Below are 16,357 nucleotides of genomic sequence, written 5' to 3' on the forward strand. Positions count from 1 at the left end.
GATATTCAGAAATATTGTTATAAATTTTATCTAGCATTCAGAATCTATCAGCTCAGTGAAATAAACACCCAATTAAGAGACAAGAGGCTTTTTCCTCCATCCTACACCTACACCTATACCTATATCTTACAATGTGCAGTTACTAAAGCTCTGGGAAGTCAGTCTCTTATGTAAATCTTTTGTTTACATCATTTATCACATTAGAGAAATGAAATCATAGTCAATTTCACAATAGTCCAGCAGGCTAATGAGCTATGCTTATCGTTAGTTCCCTTTCAGTCTTGAGCTTCTCTCTTTGACCATCAAATGAAAGAAATAAAACAGCATGCTACAGGACATTATTTTAAACTTTTTAAATTCAGGGAGACTTCATGTGTAGAAAACAGTGTTTGGAAGTGTCAATATATTCAAACCTATACTGATTTGAAGCTAGCAACTACCAACAATTATAATGCAAATAATAATTAATGTAAGATGAATACAAATAGCGATTCTGATTGTCCTAACAAGATATTCCTTTTTAGGCTGTTCCTTGAGTGGATCATGATAAAGCAAACATACTGTTTTAAGGGCGATGGGGCAGTGCTTATGCTGCTTTCTTTCTGGCCTGTGTTGGGCCCCTTAGGGTCACTCTACAGGATGGAGGAGAAGGACGCCACTGGGGAATACAAGAGGGGAAGTAAAAGGAGCCAGACAGACCCCATTCACACACATTTACAATGATTTTACTACAATTTTACACCACTTAGGGATTATTATTATTATTATTATTATTTTGATGGAGTCTCGCTCTGTCGCCAGGCTGGAGTGCAGTGTGTGATCTCCGCTTGCTGCAACCTCTGCCTCCCGGGTTCAAGCAATTATCCTGCCTCAGCCTCCCGACTAGCTGGGACTACAGGTGCCTGCCACCATGCCCGGTTAATTTTTGTATTTTTAGTAGAGACGGGGTTTCACCGTGTTAGTCAGGATGGTCTCGATCTCCTGACCTCGTGATCCACCTGTCTCGGCTGCACAAAGTGCTGGGATTACAGGTGTGAGCCATTGCCCACCCCCACCCGCCACCCGCCACCCGCCCCATTTAGGGATTTCCATAGCTTGCATTTGAAACTGTTGCTCTATGGTTTGGCTGCTTTTCTCAGAGTCCTTGGAGGACTGAGACATTTGGGGGAAATTTACATTGCATGTTCACCACCCAAATGGGAAGTTCACAGGTCACCAGTGGAATTTTACTTTCCATATAGTTAAGGGTTTCTTGAAGCCCTTTAAGATCCTGAAGGAAGAGAAAGCCAGAACCAAATAAGAGCTGCTTAAATAAACGGTTTAGAGGATATTTGATGAATTATTAACTTTTTGGGTGAGGTGTCAAATACAGGGTGCCTCTCTCTCCATTAGATTCAAATGTGTGTATAGTCTCCTTATTGCTGTCTTTAATGCTATTTCTATTAGCTATATCTTTGATATATAAAAACATACAACAGACATTGTCCAGTATAATTTAAAACCATGTTAAATTTTAAAACGGAATATTCGAAAACTTTAACAATGGGCTCCCATGGCAATCCTAGATCTGAATTCCATTGACCCAGGAGTGTGGTACACCCTACAGGGCCCAGTCGCCCTTCACAAAGTTGATGGAATCAGTTGTTTGCTGCCCCTGGAGGAGCAAGCAGAGATTTGACAAGATGATCAGACAGACATCTTTGGGTGCTGGTTCTACCTGACTTAAGGTGTGACTGGCTCCTTTGGTGTGGGCACTAGGCCACCAGACAGGAAAAACTTCCTCTCTCCTCCAAGCACAGGCCTCTGAGCAGAATGACTTTTTATTACCAATGAATTCTTTATAGTCTTCTTTTATTTTTTTTTCAATGAGTTGCTTTTATTTTTGTCAACAAACTGTGTCATTTACCATAGTAAGAAAACTCCTGTTGTTGGAGGTCTTTATCAGAGTTCCTACAAATCAGGTTAATTGGTGATCAACAGAGCTTTTCTGTCTTTAATGAGGCCTAGTAGCCTAAGGCAAGGCCTACCTCTTGATAAGGGACTTTCTTTTTTTCTTACTCTGAACTCTTTGATCACTTTAAAAAAAAAAAGAAAGAAAGAAACCAGGAAGAACAACCACCGGGAATGTCATTGTTCTTTAATTGCCTGATTACCAAATGTTGGAGATAAAAGATAGATGTTCTCAATTAATAACATTTACATAGATTAGCATCACTAAAAAGCCTCATTAGTAGCTGCTGATTTTTGTTTAGATGGTGTCCCAAGTCATTTGCTCTCTCTCTGAATGTGCGATCGAATGCACCTTTAGTATGACAAAACATTGCCTTCTAATCTATTTCCATTAATCAAACTGTAAGGCATTTTAATACACAGACAGGTTTTTAATTAATTAAAAGTTAATATTACATAGTGTCGACTTCACAAAAGGTTTCATGTGTTCATAAAGTTTCATAAACTGTTTCTAAACTCTGGCTATATTTTATAGAATGTAAACACCCTCGTTGGATTAATCATAGCACAAACACATCTCCATTCACATAGATGAGCATCATAGAAATACAGTCCATTTACCATGTGCCTGCCGTGTGCCTTGAATTTTACATAGACCGTCTCCTTAATCTGCCAACAGTCATGTGAAGGAGGTAATAGAAGCCTCACTACCGCGCGTGCACGCGCGTGCACACACACACACACACACACAGAGTGAAGGTTCAGCGTGTAAGTGAAATGCCCAGGACAACTCAGACCTACCTTCGAGTCCAAAGTCTATGCTCGTTTCATGGACTTTGAAAGGATACCGTCTGCCTTCCACATGAATCCAGAGAAAGAATTCATTGATATTCTGGGCAGAAGCGAATGTTTGAGATAACCTACAACTAACCATAAATCATATTTTAAACCTCATCATTCACTGTTCAATTTTTGAAGACAAATGGAAAATAAACAAATAAAACTATGAAATAAATACATTTTGTAAATAGAAGGATTTGAGATATTTAAATTTATAACAATCTATGAACATCAAAAATCCAAACATCTGAAGTTTAAAGATTTTGTAAATATATACAAATTTTGTACCACTGTAAGTAGATAGGTGTAGTATATGTTTGTCAAGGGAAATATTTTTTCAACTATTTCGATGAAAATATAAATTCATTGTTTTTACATCTTATGGAAAAAACACGTCTCCAATATCATGATAAATATTTCATAAAGGAACAAAAAATGTTTTCAGACTCTACGATATCAATTTAAATTTCTTAAAAATATGAGTATGGAAGCCACAGAATAGATTTTAAAACAACCAATACTTGATTAAAACTTCAAGGGATGGACACATTTCAACAGACTGAAGAAAGGTATTTTAATGTAGAACAAAATTTAAAAAAATGTTGATGTTGGCCATGCAAAAAAAGGTGGGATACAGAGTTTTGCACTATTATTTCAAGTGAATCTTGATATAAACCAGCAACTCTGTATAAACACAATTTCAAAAGGAAAACATTGGAGAGAAAGTTTGGTAAAAGAAATGTAGTCTTTTTTTCTGCTTGGGGTACACTATGTTTCTTTGAGAGTACATGAAGTAAAATGACATTTCTGAAATCTTATAAAGGAGTCTGATTAATATTTTCTTTTCCTTTTCATTTTTAGAGATGAGGTCTCTCTTTGTTGCCTAGGCTGGAGTGCAATGGTGTGATCATGGCTTGCGCCAGCCTCAAACTCCTGGGCTCAAGCAATCGTGCCACCTCAGCCTCCTGAGAAATAGCTAGGACTGCAGATGCATGCCACCACACCCAGTGTCTTATTAATATTTTCTATTTGAGTTTATAAAGCCTTGAATCAGTAGCTTAAATGAGAAGAAATTTAATGTAGCTTAAATGAAAAGAATGCGATTCAATGAGGGCATCTGGTTCATTGTCCCTTTATAGGGTTCGATTTAGGGTTGTTAATATTTGTGAGTGTATTTTTTTCTGCTATCAGCACCTATCAACAGTCACCCTAAAACAACTTTAGCTCATTACCTTTTCTCTTCCCTTCCTTCCCTCCAGCTCCGCCTACTCCTAACATTCTATTTAACTGCCCTTCTTAGGATCACTGATGAGATTCAAATGACCGGTATCCTGTCTCTCTCTCTCTCTTCCCATCTTTTTTGACCTCTGGGCAGCATTTGACATAAATAACCAACTCCTCCTTCTTGAATCACTTTCTTTTTTAGCTTCCACTCTCTCCAGGTTCTCCTTTTCAGTTTCTTTTTCTTCCTTTCTTTTCTTAACCTCTAAATGTGTTGTGCTCCAGGGCTCAATCCTTAGCCTTTCTGCTCTCTGTATACACTCTCCCTAGATGGTCTCATTTGTTTCCACTCTCTAGGTACTATCTAAACCATTATCACTTTCAGTTTTCTCTCCCAGGCTTGATCTCCCTTCCAAGCTCCAGATGTATTATCTAGCTGCTTAGTTTACATCTCTTCCTGGCTGACTAATAAGGATCTCAAACTGAATGTGTATAAAACATGTCTTGAATTTGTACCCTCTTCCTCAATGATCCCCATCCCTGTTCTCCTCCAGTCTTTCCTGTCTAAATAAATGGCACTGACATACACTCGATGCGTTAGGCCAAAGTTACGATTCACTCTTGGTTCTCCCTTCTCTCTAGTTCCCTCATATTCAATCCCTCATGTAGTTTTATTCACCCTACCTTCAATACAACTGGACCACTTCTTGCCATCCCAACCACTCTCTTCTCAGACTGGACCAGAACTGCACAGCTGCAGCGGGTCTTCGACCTCATCTTCCAGCTTCCACTGTGGTCCACCTATAATCTCACCTCCACGTAGAAAAGTGAACTCTTAAATATCCAAGTTGGCTCAGGTTCCCTTTCAACTCCTTCTCCACTGGCTTCCCATCATCAGCAGGGCACCCCTTGATGGTGAGCTCCTCAACCACCGCATGCCAATCCCTGCAGCTCCTTCTGCTCCTGCGTGCCTCGTGGACACTGCCCTCTTGCCTCATGGCACTCTGCACCTCGCTCCCTTCACCCGCCTCTGCTCAGGCTGTGCTTGCAGCTCTTCTCATGACTCCCTCTTTCCTACCATTCAGAGCTCTGCTCACTTCCCAGGGACAACTCCTCAGACCATTTCCTCCTTAGTCCAGCCTCATATTGTGCCTTGTTTTTAAAATGACACTTATCACTGTCACTTTTTTGTTTAATCTTATTACTATAGTCCTAGAATAATGGCTGATACCTAGTATGTGCTAAATAAATATATAAACAAATAACAGAATTATTACCAAGTTAGGGATGGGCAAATTAATACATACAGAGGTTGAAGCCCTCCTGAAGTTTCCATGATGTGGGGAACTTACTATGTACTTACCTCTTGTCTCAAAGAGCTTCATCTAAGCCATCTAAGCCTCAGTGGCTGAGGGCCTGGATGCTCTGGGAAATGCCCCTGAAGCTGCCCTCCACAGCTCTTGGGGCCATTCAAGTTCTGCCTTCTGCCCCTCCATGCCATTCCAAACCCTCTTACTGCTGTGAGCCTGCATTCTCCTTTCTATCTGGTCAGATGGCACCAATCTTGCTCTATAAACTGAGATCTGTGCCCCACACTCCAGCCAAGTAGAGCAGTTCAGACTTGTTGGACTTAGTTATCTAGGTGTCTTTCCACCTGGCTTTTACATTTCCATATGGCTAGCTTTATATTGATGGATTCCACATCAAGTTAGAAAGACAGGATATTACACTTGGGTTTTCAACCTTCCTTACAGTGTTCCAATGTTAGTCTTAATTTTGGCTATGTGATCATGGTGTTGAGTTCATTTCCAGTGCTTTATACTAGATTTTCTTTATTAGCTCATACTTGAGCACATTCTTATTTTAAATCTATCACAAATGTATTATTACTTATTCATTTTTACTCCTAAAATTTGTCCATAAACGTTGAAGTACATTTTGATTATAAATAAAAAATCATAGCTTTTCAGAAACAAAAAAATCCAGGAAAAAATGTATTTCAATTAGGTATTTCTTTTTAAAAACTTGTCTTTAAAAAATAAAGTTCGTGTGTTATTACGAAGTCAATACATGCTCATATTACAAATTGAGGAAAAACTCCAGAAAACAGAAGGATCACTTCCATTAGTTACATTCTATACACACAGTCACTATTATATATGTGTGCATTTCCATCTCTTATTTTTGCTATGTATTTGAAGCATAATTATAATCTCATATATATAATATATAACAATACAAACAAGATATACATTTTCTGATTATAAATATAATATATAGTTATTGTATAATATTGGAATATAAATGGAAGAACCTACAAATCTATGTTTTTAATTATAAAAGTTATACATAATCAGCAAATATTGGAATATCTTATAAAAATGAACATAAAAATCATCTGGAATTCCACTCAATGGAATAATTATTATTTACATTTTGATATATACCAGTCCACATATTTTGTGTTGTATATATTAATTATATAAGTAATATATTCAATATGTATTTATACATATATAAAAGACATATATATGTTACTGAGCTCTAGAGGAGAACATACAATGTATATAAATATTTGAGCATCATTTATACAGCAAAATCCTTGAGTCTTATTCAAAGATTATATACAAAAAGGGCTAAGTAACAGAAATATCTGCCAAGGGTAGATTATTTACCTTTTCCAGTTATACAAAAACTAATGAAGTGGTTGTACAATATAGGGTTTACCACTGCAGTAAATCATTACTCAAATTCCTTGGCAGGGAAATTAAACATGATATCCTGAAGGTAACTCTATGTGGTAGGGAAAGGAATTTTTTTCTGTGTAATGATTCACTTGGCACATTTTTCCAATTAGTTGAGCCACTGTTGAATTATGGGTTTTTGTAAAGCACAACATTTTTAGAAAATTATCAAATATATTATATTTTTAAAAAGTTAAAAAACATGTCATCTTAAGGACAATTACTGGGCCATTTTCATTTTTGTATTTCTAGGACTTGGCTCAACACATACTTATTGAAATGAATGAGTCAAATAAAACATCATTTGTAATGTGCTTCCGTATCTTTACTGTTCTCTTTTTAGTTGTCTTAGTCCATTTTCTGCTGTCATAACAGAATACCACAGATTGGGTAATTTCACAGAAAAATGATTTATTTGGTTCATGGTTCTGAAGGCTGTGAAGTCCAAGATTGAGAGGCTGCATCTGGTGAGGGCCTTCTTGCTGCATCAAAACGTGGCACCAGGCAGCATATGGCAAGGAAGATGATTGAGACAGATAGAAAATGGTGGCTGTGCTTATCTTTTTATCAGAAGCCCACTCCCTCTGTAAGTAACCAACTCAACTGATAACAGTATTAATCCATTCATGAGGGTAGAGCCCTCAAGACCTAATCACCTTTTAAAGATCCCACCTCTTAATACTGTCATGATGGCAGTTTAATTTCAACATGAGTTTTGGAGGGGGACATTCAAGCCATAGAATTAATGAAAAATTAAAATATGCCAGTTGTAAAATTGTAAAAAGTACAAACATTAATTTGGAAGACAAAAAGGCCTGTAAAATTAATGTGTGACTGCTTTTGTTTCATTTCTTTCACTTTAGCTCCATTAAGTGGCCAGAAGAGTGGACATTCCAAGACTTCATTCCCATTTTAGCTTTGTCTCAGCAGCTGGGCAGCCACAGCTACCCAAGTTCACCAGCAGGACTTGCAGATGAACCCATCAGCCTTTGAATCTTACCTCAGGATCTTTGGGTCGGAGAATAAACCACTGTCAAAGCAAGCGGGAAACTTCTGCCTCAGTTGTGTGGCCTGAAGATGCACAGCCCAAGCTACTCACTTGTTTTTACTGACCTTAATTTTTCACTTGTACAAATATCCTCTTTCTACTGAAGGAAAAATATTCTTTTTGATCATTGTTCTTCTCTGGAAAGAACACAGGATTCTGTTTTTTTTTTTTTTTTTTTTTTAAGAGATAGGAATCCAGTTGTTATAATCACTTACATGGGTCTGGGATGTTACATAGGTACAACAAATCTATTTACTTTTGTTAAATAAAGTGAATATTTTTTGTGATAAATTACATCCAAGGTCTTTATATATTATGCAAACTTGAACACCCATGTACAACAACCTAACATTTGAAATTAGCTTGCTTTTAAAATTAGTTATCTAATAAAAATAGCAATACAGATAGCAATCCTCATTTTTAGGCCATAGTGTCAGAGGTAGATACAGAAAAACCTTTTTTTCTGATTACTGAATTTTAGTTTTCATTTTACTGAATGATCAATTACTTTTAAAAAACGCTATTTAAATTGTTTCTTAAAGAAACATCTACCTGAATAATAAAACCACACAATTTTCTAAAGCCCCAAGAAGCTAAATGGTTTGCTTAAGGTCACCCACCCAAGACTGGGACCCACTTCTCCTGGCTCCCAGACAGTTGCATCATTGATTCCACCATCGTGCTATTTGCATTGATAATGGTTGATAACTAAGTCTTAAAAATTTCTAGATCCATCACCAGGGTCTCTAACGTAGGCTGTGATCTCCAAGCTAAGTATCCTTATGAAACCATTTGGAAGAAGATTTAAACTGGCTGGAAAGTTTAATGCTATTAGAAAATATTCATTTTGGTAAGTACATTCTGAATGGCATGTATGCGTGTCAATACTCAACATATTAGACTTTTTTTTTGTCATCAGTTGCTGTAGTTTATTGGCTGGGCAATCAGATGAATATCTTTCTGTAATCTTAGCTCCACTAACTTCCTTGGGACATCTCAATTCAATAATATTCAAATGAGTAGTTTATACTATTCTATAATGCATTAATATACATTTGTAGACTCAAATTAAAAAATTCAATTGAAAAGGAATCAGTGGGAAACTGTAGTGTGATAAGCCTACTTCTGGGCAAATTGTGTCGGGAGTTGCTGAGTGAGTCTTTGCTATGATCTTGGCCTTCCATTTATTATTTACTGGGGACACAATTTTGCACTTGTAAGTCATATGGACCTGAGTTGGACTTTCCAGCTTTTTCACTTACTAGGTGTGCGACCTAAGAGAGTTATTCAGCTTCCCTAAGTCTCAGTCCTCATCTGCTAGGTGGGAGAGTAATAATATCCATGGCGGAGAGTTATGGCAAAGATTGTGTGAGATGTGGTGGATAAAATGCTTAGCGCAGTTACTTCCACATATTATTCATTCAATGAACAGTATCCACTAATAACTAGCAATGGATGCCTCTACGTAGTATTAATATAATTATGTATTAAGATGTAGGAGACAACTCAAACTGCAACTTACTATGGAGATGTTGGTGGAAATATGCTTTGGACCGAAAACTGATTATAGGGATCAATTTCTTGTACAATTATGATGGAATTTATGAGATGAATGTGTTGCTGCTGCCCTCTTTGGTAAGGAAAATTGAACCTTCCAGTCTCTATGATCTCCCTCTAGTGTTTAAAATTTACAGATGCTAAAATATAATTAAAATTAGCTAAAATAATTCGTATTCTTTTCTAGGCACAGCGGCCCCCTGCTCTGCTCTGCTTTCAGATCATGCATGTCTGTGATGTCCGTGAGTGCTGATGGTGCACGCTTCCAGTCATTTGCCTGATAAGTATATTCAGTGATGGCATCAAATTCAGCAGTTGGAAGTCTTGCCTCAGGCCTTGGAGCTAAATACACTGAAGTCACTTGAATATGAAATTCCTTAAAATCGTTTAACTTACTTATTCATTAATTTCAAATATTCTGATGAAAATTGCAAATTTGGCAAGTTTTCTTAGAAATTGGGTACACTTAGTTCTGAGTACGACTCAGCAATTAAAAAAAGGAATCACTCACAATGTCGAGAAATGATCCCACCGAAATACAAAGGTTTAATTTCATCAGGGAATTTCTAATTAATGATGTTTGAGTGGGTTTTAAATTCCCCAGCCACATTCCCACTATTCTTACTCACCACTTGGGGAGGGTTTAAGCCTTAGGGCATCTTTTAGATGAATACTAGTAGCCACATTTATGCTGAATGGAACAGCACCAGTAAATGCAATTATAGCAGAAAAGAAAGCTTGCATTCCCAGGGTACGCACTCACACTCCGTTACGGTGCCCCATCCATGTTTCTTTGTTTCATTGTACTAAAGAGTAGTAGCAAATGGCTAACCCAAAGTATGAAACAGTCTTGATTTAATATTTCCCTTGGCCAATCCAAGAGACACTCCCTTGCTTTTATGTGGGCGCTGTTTAGGATTGATACCTGCAAGTACTTTTCCAACAGCAAAGTAGGGAGGAGGCTTCTGAAACCTCATTGGGCTGATCTTGCAGTCTCATACCTGAGTAAGATGCTTTTGGTTCACTCTGGGATTCCATTGTGAGGTGCAAGACATGATTTCTGGAAGGTTCTTAGTGTCCCGGGGGGCCGATTTCACCCGGCAGGGTAAGCAACTCACACACGCAGGCCGATTTACTCACCGTAGGACTGGCTTTCTGTTTTGGCTGCCAAGAATCTCTGAATCCTCTCACAGTGCTGGTGCAGAAGAGGGTTTTCCTTAAGTTATATGGAGACTCAGCAGAAATGAGATTGTAGTAAAGACTAAAGGGAAAAAAAGGGGGCATGACGGTTTAAAGGGTTGCAGAACATAAGAAGTGTGTCCACATATTCTTCTACTCAGCATCTTTATAGAAGCATATTTTTGGAAATTGCCACATTTGTTACCTTAAACATCTATAATTTCCAGTTCAGAGACTCCAGCTTCATGATACCCTGAATTGTCTTCTTTATTAACCACAAGAGTGCTGTGAAATTCTAAAATTCAAGTTAACTTTAATAAACTATATGTGTAATGTGTATAGATCCACATGAACTTGTAATACATTTTAGAAGGGGGAGTTCTTTGAAAGCAATCTAAGACTGACTGATAAACTGTGATGGCTTCATAAAAATTGGGTAACAAGTAATCCCAATATAGAGAGATGACTGAAATGGCAATAGGACCAGGATAGTGGCAGGTAATTATAGGTTTCAATGCTGCTATGGCTGTGGAAGTGTAAATATGGCACTAAAAATACTGCAAGTGAAAAAATGCTATTTAGACATATTTTATATGCACATACTGGTATGCCATGAAGAGAGAAAATACATGTTTATATTACTTATTGATAAGAGAGTTAATATTGACAAAGAAAAACTTCAGATTCTGTAAAATCTACCACTTTTCCCTTGCTTGACACCATGCTAAAAGATGATGTTTTACAGTATCAGTGTTTCCCAAAGACTGTCTAAGATCTGGAATCATCAGAAACAATGTTCTAAAGATTCGGTCACAGGCACCACATTGGTAGAAATCCTGACTCACTAGATGGGATAAGAAAAGGAACAGGTATTTTTTTTTTTTTTTTGAGAAAGTTCTGCAAAAGATGGTTCTGATGTGTAGCTGGGTTTAAACAATTTTAGAGCTTGCCTCTTGCCATCAAAAGCTTAAACACAATTCAAGCAAGGCAGGTCAATGAGGAAAATAAGTACAGTAGTTATGTTTGCTTAGCAAAAAACTTTAGATAGCTTAGCAAATCTACTTCAAGAGCTCCTCAGCACAGCAGAATAGTAGTTTATAGTGGCCAGCAAAGGCAGGCTCGGTATAATGTTTAGGTGGGAATGATATAACTTGTTTCATTATTTTAGAAAGCAGTTACTGGTTGTGTTACTGCTTAGGTTAAGCCATTTACTTTTTTTGAGTCAGTTTCCTCATCTGTTGGGAGGAGGTTGGTTTTCTGAGACCAATCAGCAATGGTTCTAGAAGTCTATGATAAAATATTTTTAAAATAATGGAAAAATACAAAGTAGTGGCTGCATTTACCTAGACACATATTGGAAGGGAGTCAGGAGACAATGTGCCTGTTTTGAATAGCTGTCTAAAAGAAAAGAAGGAGGAGGAGATGGCTAAAAATATATTGAGCAGTAATTATATGAGTCAGGCCCAGCGCTAAGCACTTAGTGTAAATTATTTAATTTTAATCTTCATGTAAACCCTAAGAGGTTACATAGGTCTACAAAATGAGAAAACCAAGGCATAGCAAGGTGAAATCTATGTGCCTAAGGACACATGTGAAGGAAAGGCAGAACAGGAGTTTGAACCAGGAGGGCTGATTCTGTGCTCTGAATCACATTATTTTCAGCCTCAAAATATACGTATTTTTGATAATATAGATTGGATTTAGTAAATTACCACAGATACCATCCAGTGGCCCCTTCAGATAATACTGCTTATTTTGAAAGAACTTTGTAATCATTTTTCCTGTAATTTCTCCTCTCCTCACTTCCTCTCTGATACCTGGTAGCTGTGGCAGATGATGAGGTTCAAAAGCATGCCTTGGTTTGAAGCTTACCGACATGACTTCGAACACCAGCCTTGTTATGGTGTATCTTGCTGCCAAATGCCTTTTTAATTTTTCTTTCCCTCTGTAAGATACTATTTACCATGGTCCGATCACGGGTTTGTTAAAAGTTTCACAACTTTCCTTTTGATAGCGATGCTGAAATTATGTTCCAAATGACTGAAGAAGTCAAGACGTTAAATAACCTGGACGTCATTGAAGAGGAAAAAAAATTATTTAATAATTGACTACTCTTTCTGTTGTTACTTTATTTTCAAGTTCTGTGGAAACAGGCTCCCTGCTGTTTGCAGTTTCTGGCTATCTCTGTTCACCTCATTATTCATTCCGTCTTACCCCTCTCCCTGCTAATCAGCCCCAGTGTCATAGGTTTGGAAGCCTGGGTTGATTGCAGGTTCTCTTTTGGATTCCGAGTGACTAGTAGACCCAGGCGAAGAGTCAGCCAGTCGCCAAGGTCAAGGGTATATTTTGTGAACACCACAGCCGCATCTCACATACAGTTTATACAATGGTTACACTTCAAGGTCAGAGTTCACTGAGAATTTCCATAAATCTGATGGGTAATGTGCCAAATGAGATTAGAGAGGGCTTCATGTGATCACGGTCAAACGAAAATATCTTATGTTAATTTCCTAGTACAAGCTTGAAGCAGGTAGTTAATACTCCTTTGCGAAGAGCTAGAGACACACACTGGGAAGAAACACAAGCTGTTGTCTAAATAGAAAGATGAAGCATGTGGAGCTTCTAATAGAGAAAAATGTAGATGCCAGATCAGCAGAATTTTGCTGCTAGGTTTGTGTCCATTCCCTTATATATTCTATATTATCTGTTAACTCTTACCCTAATTGTTACCCTAAAATACATTTCTCACTTAAATCAATTTGATAAGTTGCATTTATATGCTTAGATGTCAACACATTCTTCAAATTATTTTGTTGCAAAATACAAAACCAAGAAGGACAAAAGAGCATTAGCAAATGGAGGGTTGTTTACAGATTTAATCTCTGACTATTTATCCATATACGCATTTTTCTTTTAAGCTTTGACCTGAATCAACCCAATTCAGAAAAGCGCATTTTAAACTATCCGTCTTGGAACTGATACAAAAACACGGACTCTACTTTCATTTGAAAATAAAACAGCATTAATATTTTAAAGCAATTTTAAGAAGAGCACTGAAGATAACAGACTTGTCAGCTATCTCAGCCTCTGGTCACTCAACACAGCTGAGAAGTCTAAGTCATAACCATAGTCTTACATCATCATTGAATATGCTGAGAAATGCCCAGGTGTAAATATAATTCAAAAAATAAATGCAGAGACTTAAAGCATATGTTATTGATGATTGGGAACTGTTTGTTAGTATTGTAGAGATTCCATTCAATTTAACACATTTATTGACCACCTTCCTGTCTCTCACCAGGCCTCTGGGATAAATGATGTTGGGGAGAACCTGGAGAACAATCAGGTGGTTTCTGCAGAAGCCCTGTAAAACACCATTAGGGAGGCAAGGTCTTCCTGGGGAACAAGTGGGAAATACCATCAAAGTGCATGTGATCCAATGATGAGATGGCAAATCCAGGCAGGAGCACTCAAGGTAAAAACCAGGAAAAATTGGTTCAGCTCAGTGCACTTGGAGAATGAGGTTCTAGAATGGCTCTGGAGGAAGGGGTAGAATTTGGGGAAGAAGGGGGGGAAAACAAGGGCAATTTAAGTTGCAAGAATATCCTGAAGTCAAGAGAGGCAATGGGCCTAGTTTGTTCAAGGGTCTGCAAGCTGAATAAACAACAGATGATGGGAGGCAGAAGACTCCAGTTCCTGTCCTGGGTCTGACACATCCCTCCTGCATGATGGCAGAAAATTGAGTTAACCTACTTCCTCGCCAGAGAGATGAGAGCATTAGAGCAGCATCTTCAAGGTCCTTCCCAGTCAAACCTTCACTCTGCCTTGGAGCTTAGGGGCTCTGATATGGGGTTTGGAGTCTAAGAGAATTGAGTTCTAGTCCTGGCTTGAATTAATTGTAATAATTATCTTCCTAACCCCTGTAAGTCTTTCATTAAAATGGAGACCTTAATAATGGCATGACAGTGGTTGAGAAAAGTGGATACGCTTGGTATAGAGTAAATGCTTAGAACAGGTTGGTGACTTTGCAAATTCTGCGAAGAATGATTTTTTTTTTTTTTTTTACAAAGAACGTCTGGAGAATTTAGGTGCTACTTTTCAGTATCTACTGATCAATATTAACTATTGATCAATAGATATTGATTATAGGTTGGGTAAGATGACATTTTTGGTATTTATAAAGATCTTGCTTGCCTGTAGTAGAAATGTGTGCTGTAAGCAATGGGAAATGAGGCCCGTGGTAGTTTAACAGTACTTGTTACAAAGAAAGTGAAATTTTAGAAAGATTAACCTGGAGGCAGGGTTGTATGTGGATTTGAACAGATGAACTCTAGGTGTGATATACTAGAGGTGGCATATAGTATTGAAGAACAAGATTTAATTAGGAAAGACATGACAAAGAGAGAACGTGGTGACTCCTTAAGTGACAGGGAGAAAATGCATATCCATGATTCAGAGCCCCAGTAGCCAGAAGAATAGTGGAACCAGGAACAGAGATGGGGAGATTTGGAGACAAATCTATGATAGCTCCGGTAGAATTGTGGAGAAAATAAACTTAGATGCGAAACCACTGAATTTCAGAGAATGGCTAGCATGTCTATTGCCTGCAAGTGGTCAAAAATATGCAACTCATGAGCTTTGTGAGGAAAGGGCCAGAGATGGCAGTTTCAGGCTTTTATATACAGGTGTTCAGGGAAGCTGCCAAGAGATGAGAAGGTGGAGAGTCATGCTCCCCTACCTGGCTGCCCATGACCATCACCTGGGTGGTGTTAAAAATACCAATGCCCAGATTTTATCCCAAGATGATTTTGATAAAATTGGTCTGGGGGTACAGTGTGGGGATGGAAATTTTTAAAACCCTAGCAGTTACCCCTGCAGAGAAAAAAGAAAAGACCATAGACCATGAGTTCAGCCAACTATGAAGAGTGAGGAGAAAGAGAAGCACCTGATGAAGATTCACCTACAAAGTACCAGGCTCCTGGGCTGGGGCTTTTCATATGTATTATGTCATATCATTCTCATAGCTGTTCTCTGGTTCTCTGGGGGACGTTCTAACTCCAGCCTGAGATTCAGAAAGGAGGTGGAATGCATGGAAGGCCCCCCAGCTCCGACTCTGCAGTCGTTGTTTCTAAGAGAAAAAAAAATTGTCTTGAACAGGAAAGTGAAAAACAAAAATTGACTAGAGTGACACCTTGTATGTCCAGACCTACCAGCACACTTCGGCTCTCTAAAAGCAAGAGTCTAAATTTAGTGTCAAATAACGGTGTAAAAACATACTCTAAAAATTAGTTGGTTCTCTGTTTATTCATTTTATTCAAAACTTCATGTCTCACTCAAACCCTAAATTTTTTAGTTTATATACAATTCTAACCAGTTTAGAAAACTGATGTACCAGCTCAGTAGATGAAAAACAGCAATTTCAGAGGGGAGAACAGGTAGAAAAGTACTAGATAATAACCAGTAAGCCAAGAAGAAGACTTAGAAGTAGAAATGTAACACTTACTGAACGTTTATTATGTGACAGGTGCTGTTAGAGATGCTTAACACACACGCCCTCATTTAGTAGTGGATGTACGCTCTGCACAGCCTCTGAACTCGTTCTTTTGGGATATTTCCATGGTGTAGGTTTTGGAGACGTTGGATTCTGCTTTCACAAGAACTCTAAAAGGAGCCATTTCCCTTTCCCTTTCCCCATTCTTTGCCAACCAGGTGGTCTTCAAATGGGTAAGGTGTACTGTGATGGCAGAAGGACAACTAGAGATTGTGCTGATGTCTCAGTGCGGCACTGAAGATCTGATAGCAGCACGCCCTGTGAGGG

The sequence above is a fragment of the Nomascus leucogenys genome, chromosome 6 (genome assembly GCF_006542625.1).
Source record: "Nomascus leucogenys isolate Asia chromosome 6, Asia_NLE_v1, whole genome shotgun sequence".
NCBI classification, from domain to species: domain Eukaryota; kingdom Metazoa; phylum Chordata; class Mammalia; order Primates; family Hylobatidae; genus Nomascus; species Nomascus leucogenys.